General features: G+C 36.2%; 1 long non-coding RNA gene across 1 annotated transcript; it reads right to left on the bottom strand.

Moving 5' to 3' along the window:
- Window positions 1-1,058: 1,058 nt before the first annotated feature.
- On the bottom strand, window positions 1,059-1,979 carry LOC121265970. Its single transcript, XR_005940717.1, has 2 exons — window positions 1,515-1,979; window positions 1,059-1,363 (listed from the first exon to the last, which is right to left on the bottom strand). It is a non-coding gene; the product is annotated as an uncharacterized LOC121265970 (long non-coding RNA).
- Window positions 1,980-10,725: the final 8,746 nt, after the last annotated feature.

Genomic DNA, 10,725 nt, shown 5'->3' with positions numbered 1-10,725 from the left:
GCTTATTGTATTTTATATGAAAGTTTAGAAAAATTATAATGATTAGATGAGATGAGTTGAGAGTGTTTTTTATTCCAAACATCCCCCTCATTCTCCCTTCCTTGCCATTGCATCTCAAGTTTTAAGTACATGAAAAAAAAACTACAGATCCAATCAAAAGAATCATACAAAAAATGCTCAAGCTAGCAGCAAATCCGAAATTTTGAAGAACTGGTCCTTTCCTTCAAATACTAACATTTCTATACAGCAAATCAGTCCGTTTCACATAAAAAATGAAAACTAATTTCTTACCATAGATCAACAATTTACTAAATATATAATATTTTCTCTCTGTTTCTCTCATTCACTGAATGCATCTCTAACGTTTTAAGCCTCAATCCCTAAATCTACTTTTGTTGCTCAACATTACCAATCTTATTGACCTCACAAATGCAAAACACTTGGACCTCCCTTTGAAATTCAACTACTACATGTCGTTTTTTACAGAACATGGTATGTCTATCATCGTAGCCAAGAGCTTCTAATCAATTTCCTACTGACCATACTGTCGTTTTTTGTTAAAAGACAAGAACTTTGTATGAAACAATTAACTAAATGAGCAGACATTCGGGAAATCGAATAGGCCTAATGCTAACTACCATTCCACGACCATTAGCTTAGAAGCGCTGGTTTCAGTTTCAGACATAGACATCATTTATTTATTTATTTTCAAGATGTTACTGACGAGTTGAGCTTTTGAAATTATTCTCTTCCAATATTGAAAGGGGTATAATTTTTTTGGAAGAAAATAAAAGCGAGAACAACCGAACAAGAAAAGAAACGGTCATTTAGAAGAAATGAAGTGCGTATGTTAGAGTGATTAAAAAAAAAAAACAAAAAAAGAGTTGCGTATGTTAGATATTTTAAAGAATCAGAGAAATATTTCTTTGAAAATCTTCAACCTGTTCGGCATTATAATTAGCTCAAGTAGTTCGAACAAAGATGCTTTAATTCCCAAAGAATTTGACAGAACAACAAATATTAGTTAAACAAACAGGATTTGAGTATACGCTATAAAATTATAAAATTAAACAAACTAATTCGAATTTTCTCTTTTTGGCTTTCCTTTCAATTAAGCAAACCAAGGAAGGAACAACTTTGCTTTTCTTCCACAAAATTTTCTCGTCAACCAAACAGTATATTTGAGATCTTCAAGTCTATTAAAAAATGAGAGATAGAGAAAGGAAGATAATTACACCTTTCCAGCCATGTGTTTGACATTGGATTCGTCACCACGGTCTCTAAAAGCGGAGAACGTCCAAGATGGTGTCGGATTGCGCCGAGTTCTTCCATCTCTCAATGATCCAGGAATCGGAATAGAAGTCTTGGATGAATTCCATGGATAAAAGAATTATTAAAACCTCTTCAGAAACCAAATAAGACAATCAAAAAAAATAATCACAATAAAATGGAAACCCTGAATAATAGTTTAAACAAATTCGTAAATAATCCATAAGATGAAAAAAAGAATGTACCTCGACCGAAGGCATTTGATCGCCATCTATGTGTTTTAGTAACTACTTTCCTCGAATTCTTTTCAATCTGGAAGGAATACACATAAAAGATAGTTACAATGTTTAGATTACAAAAAATGAAAGAAAATGTTGGAAAATAATTGATTCAGGGACCTCAAGAAGGTTTCCAATTCGCTAGAGACGAAAAGAGAGAAGAATTCCCCGTATCTGTCTCTCTCAATTCTCTCTCTCTCTCTCTCTCTCTCTCTCTCTCTCTCTCTCTCGTTCGCTCAGATATGATATATCTCTTCTAAATGGCTCTCTCTGCTAAATGGCTCTCTCTGTATATAAATGAATTGGATTCATGTTTCTGCACCGTTGCGGCAACTGACGAACAATTTTTGTATGTATTTTTAAAAATTTAAAGGGGATGGCATTCTTTTTTTTTTTTCTTTTTTCTTTTTTTTTTCCTGATAAAAGAGGATGCCATTTTTGGTAAAGAGCAACGGCTTCTTTTTTTGGAATCATTTTAAATTCAATTCGGATGCTCTGTTTCGAATGCGAATACGTTTGAGTCTCTCTTAATGGGTATTTCATAATTCATACTTCGGATACGAATGCGAGAATTTGTATTACAAGTTTTTAAAAAATATAAAATGAAATTTTAGTTCATGTGATTGGTATCATATTATTAAATCATCTAGCATTACTCTATCCGAATTGATTAAAATATTCCTACAACAAATCAAATTAGACAAAAACCATGATACAAATCAAATCAACAATGACAATCAAAAATCTCCAGAACAAACTTCATCTTCATTATCTCTTGTATTCTCTACTCTCCATGTACCATCTTCGTATTCTTTATTTTTATGTTCTTTCTTCTCTCCTACTGCTACAGACTTCTTTTCTAGAAAAATTGTGGAGCGAGCCACAGCAGAGATAGACAACCTCATCTAGGTGACTGCATCTAATCACTACGTGACTTACATTGAAAATAACTAAAAATATCTTCACTTTCGCACCAAAGACCTACATCGTTGTCATTGTCGTGGGTCGGAGATGGAGATTTCTGGTGGATATTTCTACCATTGACATGATAGTTCTATTATGGAGATTTCTTGTGGAAATTTTTGTCGTGGACTTGATCGTATACTATTGGACGTCAGGTACGCTTTATATGCTCGGGATCTGAGCTCCTTGTAATTCAACCAATTTGATCATGAGTCAGGTACTTATAAAAATAGGGCACGATATCCGAACATATAATGCGAGCAAAGTGCTCTCCTAATGGGTGCAAGATGTTGTTGCTCAACTTGGGCGGCAAACACTTTTGACTTTTGCGCGTAGGGATGAGCACCTTTTGCAAACATCACCATATTATTTTTTTTAAATGCTCGCCCCTAGGAGGAACACTTCTCAGGGAGAGAGCCTTTGGTTGCCATTAGATAGGAGCATTGTTTGCTTGCCCTGGCAATAAGCCTTTTTGTCCGAGTATGATATGATGTCGCTCGCCCCGGTGGGGCACCCTTTACTGATCACGAGGTGCAAGCTGTTATTTGTCGCCCAGGGGTGCAAGTTGTTGCTGCTCGCACCAGTAGATTTGAGCACTTTTGCTCGGTTAGGTTTGATCACGACTTACCGAAAAGACTGATTGATTTTTTTTTTTTACTATTTGATTGCACATGGGTTTGAGCACTTTTGCTCTCCTAGTTGCAAGTGATTTTTGCTCGCCCTAAGGTGCGAGCACTTACCTTTATCATGAACAAAAGTGCTTTGCTCACCCACGGGGATGAGCATCCCTTCAGTACCATCACTCACCCTCATGGATGCGAGGACTTTACCTCAGATCCCAACAAAGTACTCACTATGTTGCTTAGCCTTCATGAGGAGCACATTTTGCTCGAGGGTGCGAACACTTTTCGCTAGGTTAAGTGCGACTATTGCTCTTCAAGGGGGTGAGCTTTATTACTTGCCTTGGGTTCGAGATCTACCCTGCAAGAATAGAGCTCTCATGTGATCCGAGCAAGTTGATCGGGGATTGGATACGTGCTCGTTAGTCGATCTCCCACATGATCCGATCTATTTCATCTAAGGTCAGATCTTGTCCTCGGGAGCCGAGTTCCCATGTGATTCAATCAATTTGATCTGCAGTCGAATCAAATTCTCAAGAATCGTGCCTCCATCTGATCCAACCCATTTGATCGTGGTCGGATCACATGCTCGGGAGTCGAGCTCCCACAAGAACCAGTCACATGTGAGACATCGATGTGTTATAATCTCTAACACCCCCTCAACTTAAGTTGTAGAACTTTGAAATGTTGAATTTGAAATTTAAATGTAACGGTAACCTTCATATATGTTGATTGATTGCCGATGAGACGATGAAAGTGGTGGTGATGATGAAGTGACTGGCAGCTGGAATATCAAATCTGGAATTGTAGTCCACAATACGTTGACAATGGTACAAGTCCAACCCACAAAGGGCTAACAATAAGTTGAAAAGCAATTAGTTGAAAAGCCAACAATAGGATAGAGATAGTCTTGGTCAGCTATAAGACCTACAGCAAAAGACAAAAATGAGTAAGGTTTTAAACAATACTCACAATAAATCTAGGAGAACAATTGGGCTACACATATAAATACTCTCTCTCACCCTCCCATGCACAGAAGACATTTAATTTACAAGGTAATTATTCCCACTTTTTTCGTAACTCGTTTTATTTTTATTTTTAAACAAATTAGAGCATTGGCATTACTAGCCAAATGTCAATGCATTTTCATACTTTGGTTAGGCATGAGTAAAATCATCTACACTGGACTAGCCAAACCATGAAAGCTCAACATATGAGCTATAGTAAATTAAGCTCCCTAGTCTATATTATCGATCCATTTCAATTTAATAAATAGTCAGTTATTTTTTACCTTATTCTATTTCATTAATAATAATTAAATTATGAAATTAAAATTGAATTATTAATTAATATATAATTGTATTTTCTACCTTATTTTAAATAAAAATTAAATTATTAATTAATATATGAAGTGTATTTGTGAAATATTACAAAAAGAAAATTTTGTAAAATATTATTAAATTATATAATATTATATTATTATTTTGAATTTAAGATAGCTAGTCTAATAATAGCTTAGTTTTGTACATTTATCTCATTAGTAGATAGCTTTATCACATCTAGTTTAGGTTAATTCATGCATATTATAGGTTGCTTTAGAATAATGTTATTTTCTTAAGTTTGTGCTTAAAATGAGTCTTAATGCATAAATATATAACTTTCTCCTGAAGTGCATATGAGGCTGCCAATATAAGTCCTAAAAGTTAGGCATTTTTTATGTGGGAATCATGAAAACATTAGGATTTCTTTTCTACCTTACATAAGCATATCAATAGCACGAAATTGAGGGGGGGAGGCAAGGAAAAACCCTAGTTTGTTGTTTTATTTTCTTTTACTTATGGATTGCTAAACACATTGCTTAGGTGTAGGGTAAACCCCAACCATCTTTTGGTATGTTCTTAATAATCTATTTATGGTTTTTATGTTTAAGTTTTGATGTTTCCAGATTGATTTACCATTCTAGGAAAGAGATTTATTCTGTATAATTATTTGATTTATCGTAGACTCCGGGCACTTTGAATGCTTAGAATTCCCTGCACATAAATTCTCTATATCTGTTTTTTCTAAAATCAATCTAATTTATGAAACTATCTTTTGAAAAATAATATGTGCTTTAATTGCTAAATCATCCAACTAAGATTATCCTTTGTATGAAGTTTAGTTGAGTTATAAAATAGATTGTTGAAACTATCATCAGATGCATTGTGTGTGAATCCCGAAGTCTTAGTGTTTTAATATATTGATATTTTTCTCCATAGTTTTGACCTTTTTTCTATTTGCTTTTCTTGCTTTGGATTACAATTCTATACCCTTCCCTATGGATTTGATCTCAAACTCACTGAGTTATTACTTCACGACAATCCTACACTTGGAAGCATTATTAAAGTCGTAGCAAGTTTTTGGCATCATTACTAGGGAAGGCGGCATGGTTGAAGCAACCCACTTTTTGTAGGGAGGTTTGTTGAATTGTGAATTTCTTAACAATTTTGGTAATATCTCTCCAACTCTTTTTTTTTCTCTCTCTATTTACATTTATTTCTCTTGTTTAGTTTTAGATTTATTTTTAACTTGTTTGTTGTATTAGTATATGAGCTCTTGGGTTCGTGATAGAGATAATCGTTTGAGAATACCATAATTTATTATATAATTTGTCTGATTCATCCAATCATTCTCACACACTTGATACCATGTCGATCTATGAGAGTGTCCATGATGAGGGGAACAATACCAACATTCTAGAATATGAGGATCTTCGTTCCATTAGGACTCTTAGAGATTATTTGCAGCCCACTAAGAGTAGTGTTCCATCATGCATTGTCTTTCTTCCTAGTACACATAATTTTAATTTTAAACCCGGTATGATTCCATTACTTCCTAGATACCATGACTTAGAATCTGAAAATCCTTATCTACACATTAAGGAGTTTGAGGAGGTATGTGCTACCTTCCATTACCAGACTTGTCGTGATGAGACCATTAGGTTTAAGTTGTTTTCTTTCTCTCTTAAAGAGAAGGCAAAGACTAGGCTTAACAATTTAAGACCTAGGTCAATTGCTACTTGGCAAGAGATGCAAACTGAGTTTCTAAAGAAATTTTTTCCAATCCAAAGGACTAATACTCTCAAGAGACAAATGATGATTTTTTTCACAAAAAGAGAGTGAGACATTTTACCAATGTTGGGAAAGATTTAAATATTTGCTTAATTCTTGTCCACATCATGGCTATGAAACTTGGCGTATAATCAGTTTTTTCTATGATAGTTTAAGTCCCAAAATGCATCAATTCGTAGAGATGATGTGCAATGGAGAGTTTTTAAACAAAGACCTTGAAGAGACTTTTGAATATTTTGATCTCTTAGCTGAAAATGCCCAATCTTGGGATACCATTGATACTTCGGATACGTCCAAACTTTCCACCAACCCCTCTGGACGTGGTTGATACCAACTAAAAGAGGAGGATGACCTTAGAGCTAGGGTAACAAGTTTGACTAGGAAACTTGAAGCCATGGAATTTAGGAAAGCTAATGAAGTCACTATTGTGTATAAAATTAATGAGGTTTGTAGTATTTGTGAGACCATGGGACACCTAACAAATGAATGTCCTACACTTCTAGCATTTAAAGAGGTGTTGCATAATCAAGCAAAAGCAATAAACATAGTCAAAAAGTCATATTCCTCCCCCTATTCAGAGACTTACAATCCTGGATGGATGAATCATCCAAACTTTAATTGGAGGAATGATAATTTGGCTACAGCTCCTACTCAAGGTGTGACGCCCCGACTCCCACGTACAAAAACAAGGGAATCGTGACGTCAGGATGATGACAACACGGTCACGCATCCCAACAAAATGTGATCATGTGTGTGCAACATGAAAAGGTGCACAATAAAAGTCGCAGCGGATATTATAATAGTCAACTAAGTACCAGAATTTTAAATACAAATATTCAAAATAAATTATCCTTAAAAAGTTATACAGTCATCCCAAATATATTACAAAGGCAATACATAAATAATCGATAAAGCGAATCTCGAGAAACAGGAGTAATCCCAGATCACTCTACCAACGGAGCCAAGCTTAAGGCTCGTCATACACATCTGCATCAAAAGCTGCGATACCATAAAATGGTACCACAGATAAGTATAAACCAAACAACACTCGGGATAAAAACATATTAATGCAACCAACATGCATTCATATGACAAAATACACTTAACCATAAAATACCATTTTTTCCAGAAAAATGATTATTTCCAACACACGCCAAAATCCCATTTTTGGCCCAAAAATATAATCCGTCATTTTTCCAGAAAATGATTCACACAAAACAAACTATTTATCGGACACTATAGGCGGGAATCGCAGGCGTGACTCTACCACCGTCCCTGCTTACCACCATCCCTACCGCGTGTACCATAGGCGAGAATCACAGGCGGGACTCTACCACCATCCCTACAGTTCCTTTCCACACAATGAATATTTATCACACACAATGAATACTTATCAGAGTACTGTAGGCGGGAATCACAGGCGGGACTATACCACCGTCCCTGCTTACCACCATCCCTACCGCGTGCACCATAGGCAGGAATCACAGGCGGGACACAACCACCATCCCTGCTTATCACCATCCCTACCACGTGCACCGTAGGCAGGAATCGCAGGCGGGACTCTACCACCATCCCTGCTTACCACCAGCCCTACAGTCTCTTTTCCTTTTTCTCAAACTAGTCAATCCAGTCGTTTCAAACACACTCAGAATCATTTCACATGAAAATCTAATTTTCAAACAAACACATGAAAACCCAGTTTTTAATAAACACATGAACATGAATGTATGTACACAAAAACCCAGTTTCATTTACAAACATGGTCATGCGTGCAATATGCCATGTACATGAACAACGCCATAACAATAACCAATAATGCAAACCAAACACACAACAACTCCGTCCACAATCCATCCGACCCCCGAACTCCTCGGACTCAGTCCGGCATAACCAACCAGTTCACAGATAACATGAGTTAGTGCAAAAATACATTTAAATCACGAAAGTTCTTTAGGAAAATACTTACAGTGCTATATAATAATTTCTAAAGGATCACAGAGCTGCAAGAAGTGGCAACACAGCTGCAAAACAGTGCAAAATGCATTGTGGCCGTGGGTCTCAAAAACCCACTTTTGAACGAAGACAAACCAAGATCCGAAATTGATAGGGTAGGGCTTAGAGAGGTCTGTGAAGCCAGTGGTGGTGGTGGTTTGCCGTGGGTAGCGGTGCAAATGGTGGTTTTAGGCCAAAGATGTCCACATCGGAAATGGAGATGGATAGGCTTCACCGGTGACGGATCGGAGCTGGGGTTAGGTCCATTGGGTTGCTAGGAGGTCGAGGATGAAGTGGTGAAAAAATGGTGGCCGGTGGTGGCTCGACGGCGGCGCTGGAGTGAAGAGAGCGCCGCGGCTTGGTGTGGTGCGTGGGGGCTGTCGGCGGCGCGAGGGAGGCTGAGATTGGTGGGGTGGTGTCGTCGGCCAGTGAGGAAGCTGATGGGAGGGGCGGTGAGGTGCACGGAGGCTCGACGGCGGTGGGTTGGGTGAGGCGACGGATGCACGGCGAAGGGGAAGGGGAAGGGCTGTTGCGCGGAGGGAGAGCTGGGGGAAAGAAAAAGAAAAAAAGAAAGGAAAGAAAAGAAAAAGGGAAAAAGAAAAATGAAGAGAAAGAAATGAGGTCCAATCCTCACATCTTGGGTCACAAAAAATGATCCAACGAAAATGATTTTAAAATAGCAAATCCATTAAAATAAATTAAACGTAATGATACAATGAAAATAAAATAATTAAATCTCACAATCAATTAATTTAAAAAGAAGAACAATTTAAATGTACAACAATAAATAAATATTAAGAAAACATAACAAATTAATTTTCACAATTTAAAGATTATAAAATAAACCATTTAAAATATCCGATAAATTTTAAAACAAGAGAATAAATTTTTGAATTAATAAAAATAATCTTTCAGTAAAAATACACTAAAATACGAGGTGTTACACAAGGTTCTCCCAATTTTATGCCTTACAACACTCCACCACCAAAGAAAAATCTTGAGGATGCATTGCACCAAGTTTCTACAAGTTTGCAACAATTTATGCAAACACAAGCAACCATCAATAATCAAAATTTCCAAGTCATCAATGACATTAGGAACACACTTACTAAGTTGACCACTACTTTGAGCAATCAAGAAAAAGAAAAATTTCTTGTTCAAGCACAACCCAATCCACAATGTCAGTTTAGTGTAGGTGAATCTAGTGCCAATGGTGAAAATTTTGAGTATGTTAAGTCTATGAGTACTCTTCGAAGTGGGAAGGTCATTGGCAAGACCATCCCACTAAAAGAACAAGAAAAGTTTTCAAAATCAAAGTGTATTGATGAACCTGATGAGCCCAACAGTGATGAGGTTGTTTGTCCTATCCCTACCCCTTTTCCCCAAAGATTGGTTCCTCTTCAAAAAGTGAATCACAATGCTGGAATTTTTGAAATGTTCAAGCAAGTTGAAGAAAACATTCCACTTTTGAATGCCATAAAGCAAATTCATTCATATGACAAGTTTTTAAAAGATTTATGTACTGTTAAGCACAAGCTTAATGTACAGAAGAATGCATTTTTGACTGAACAAGTGAGTGCAATCATTTAAAACAAAGCACCTCTTAAATACAAAGATCCAAGATCTCCTACTATTTCATGCATGATTGGTAATTCTAAAATAGAACAAGTTTTGCTTGATCTTGGATCTAGTGTGAATATTTTGTCATATTCTATATATGAACAGTTAAGTCTTGGTGAATTGAAACCCGCTTCCATAATCTTACAACTTGCTGATCGATCTATTGAAATTTTTAGAGGTGTTGTTGAAGATGTGTTGGTCCAAGTGGACAACTTTTATTATCCTGTTGATTTTATTGTCTTGGACATGGACTCCACTCTCAATAGCAATTGCCAAATACATGTAATTTTAGGACGTCTCTTCCTTTATACTTCTCATGCTTTGATCAATTGTAGGAATGGGCTTTTAAAACTATCTTTTGGCAATATGACTTTAGAGCTTAATATTTTCAACACTTGTAAGCAGCCTAGAGATGAAGAGAATGTTCATGAAATTAATTTCATTGAAACACTTGTTTAAGGACAGTTTAGAAAAACTTGTTGTTTAGTCTATTAGAGGCTTGTATACTCAATTCTTATGATTTTGATTGTGGTGAAAATTCAAACACTCCATATATCTATTCTCTCTTAAACTCTTCACAGGATTTGAAGATGAAAAAATGGAAACCAAAATTTGAGGAGTTGCAGCATGCAAGAATCACTTGATACCTTCATGTGGACAAGCACCAAAATTGGAGTTGAAGCCATTACCTATGGAGCTCAAGTATGCTTATCTAGGACCCAAGGAGACTTTCCCTGTAGTAATATCTTCTAAACTTAACTATATGCAAGAGAGTAAATTATTAAATATTTTGGAAAAGAACAAGAGTGCTATAGGGTAGAGCATTGCTGACATAAAGGGTATCAGTCCTCTAGTTTGTACTCACAAAATCTA

This window comes from Juglans microcarpa x Juglans regia, chromosome 5D, assembly GCF_004785595.1.
Source record: "Juglans microcarpa x Juglans regia isolate MS1-56 chromosome 5D, Jm3101_v1.0, whole genome shotgun sequence".
Classification (NCBI taxonomy): domain Eukaryota; kingdom Viridiplantae; phylum Streptophyta; class Magnoliopsida; order Fagales; family Juglandaceae; genus Juglans; species Juglans microcarpa x Juglans regia.
The sequence above is the reverse complement of the archived record's forward strand: the minus strand, read 5'-3'. Positions and strand labels throughout refer to the sequence as shown.